At 44.4% G+C, this 2210-nt stretch overlaps 1 pseudogene; it reads right to left on the bottom strand.

The window, feature by feature from the left end:
* Nucleotides 1–1355: 1355 nt before the first annotated feature.
* LOC144999364 (5S ribosomal RNA) lies at nt 1356–1473 on the bottom strand (annotated as a pseudogene).
* Between the last annotated feature and the right edge of the window lie 737 nt (nt 1474–2210).

Genomic DNA, 2210 nt, shown 5'->3' with positions numbered 1-2210 from the left:
TTATTTTAAAAGCATAAATGAAACCGGTCTTTTCGGGCCGAGATTTTGGGGATGTCACATTAGTGACTTTGTTGTTAACCTTTAAACTTGAGAATTAGGAGGACTAATGCCAAGTTGGGTTTCCATCACTAAGCGGTTCTATTATGGTTTTAGACTCATAACTGTCGTTGTAGATGTAACCAAATCTCTCGTCAGAGGTTTGGTAAACGGACCTGCCAAGTTCCTATTTGTCTTGACATAGACAACCTTGATGGTGCTACTTTCAATTATTTGTCTCAAAAAATTGTGTCTCATAACTACATGTCTCGACTTCCTATTATATATCGCACTATATACTTTAGACAGTGTGGCCTCATTGTCACAGTATATAGGTATAGAAAGGCATCAGAATATCCAACAGACGGATATCCATAAGTAAATCTCAAATCCACTCTGCATCTTTGCCTATTGTTGATAAGGCAATTAGCTCCGCTTCCATCATTGAATGAGCTATGCATGTCAGTTTCTTGCTTGCCCAAGAAACAATACCACCAACTAGAGTATAAATCCAACCACTTGTGGATTTTCAATCACTGGTGTAATCCATCCAGCTAGCATCAAAATTGTTGGGTTAGTGTCTAAGCTTGTAACTATATTTGGTATGTACTTGACTTGGTTGTGCATGGTCCTTTTGGGTTGCCTTCACTGAAGCAACTTGATAGGATGATTTATTAAGAGAGAGGTTATTATGGTTTATTAATTTATTATATGAATAATATATTAAAATAGAAATCGTATAGTGTAATTAATATTAGACAATAACTAATTAAGAATTAGTTCTGTGGCTAAAAGATATTAATTAAATAAAGGGGACTAAACTGTCAATTGTGTGATAGTTGAATATTGGGCTGAGAATCCTTATGGATTAAAGTATGGACGAAATTAAGGATGAGTCCATCTTAATTTCGGCTATAGAAGCCTTATTCCAGAAGGTTCTCAGGTTGCTTAGGGCCTATGTGTAACACCCCCTCTGGCACGTATCACAATATTATCCGCTTTGGGCCACTCGGCACGAGGACTTCCCAGGGGGTCACCCATCCCGGTACTACTCCCGCCCGAGCACGCTTAACTGCAGAGTTCTTATGGGATCTGCTGCCCTCACGGCTTTAAAACGCGTTGTGACAATGAAGGTATCCACACCCCTTATAAGGAGATGTTTTGTTCTCCTTCCAAGCCAATGTGGGATCAGATCTAACCCACTTTCACCCCCCATTATAGGGTTCGACGTCCCTGTCGAACACATCGACCCGTGCCCTGGCTTTGATACCATTTGTAACATCCCCCTCTGGCACGTATCACAATATTGTCCGCTTTGGGCCACTCGACACGAGGACTTCCCAGGGGGTCACCCATCCTGGTACTACTCCCGCCCGAGCACGCTTAACTGCAGAGTTCTTATGGGATCTGCTGCCCTCACGGCTTTAAAACGCGTTGTGATAGAGAAGGTATCCACATCCCTTATAAGGAATGCTTAGTTCTCCTTCCCAGTCGATGTGGGATCAGATCTAACCCACTTTTTTAAGTGGGTTAGATCTGATCCCACATCGACTGGGAAGGAGAACTAAGCATTCCTTATAAGGGATGTGGATACCTTCCCTATCACAACGCGTTTTAAAGCCGTGAGGGCAGCAGATCCATAAGAACTCTGCAGTTAAGCGTGCTCGGGCGGGAGTAGTACCGGGATGGGTGACCCCCTGGGAAGTCCTCGTGCCGAGTGGCCCAAAGCGGACAATATTGTGATACGTGCTAGAGGGGGGGTGTTACAAATGGTATCAGAGCCAGGGCACGGGTCGATGTGTTCGACAGGGACGTCGAACCCTATAATGGGGGGTGAAAGTGGGTTAGATCTGATCCCACATCGGCTGGGAAGGAGAACTAAGCATTCCTTATAAGGGGTGTGGATACCTTCCCTATCACAACGCGTTTTAAAGCCGTGAGGGTAGCAGATCCCATAAGAACTCTGCAGTTAAGCGTGCTCGGGTGGGAGTAGTACCAGGATGGGTGACCCCCTGGGAAGTCCTCGTGCTGAGTGGCCCAAAGCGGACAATATTGTGATACGTGCCAGAGGGGGATGTTACACTATGTCATCCAATTAGGGTTTTGAATGAAACCCTAGAAGCTCAAGTATCTAAAGACCTTTAGGGCTAAGAAAATCAGCCACTTGATCCCTT

This window comes from Lactuca saligna, chromosome 5, assembly GCF_052625555.1.
Source record: "Lactuca saligna cultivar CGN05327 chromosome 5, ASM5262555v1, whole genome shotgun sequence".
NCBI lineage: Eukaryota > Viridiplantae > Streptophyta > Magnoliopsida > Asterales > Asteraceae > Lactuca > Lactuca saligna.
This window is presented reverse-complemented; position numbering and strand designations above follow the sequence as displayed.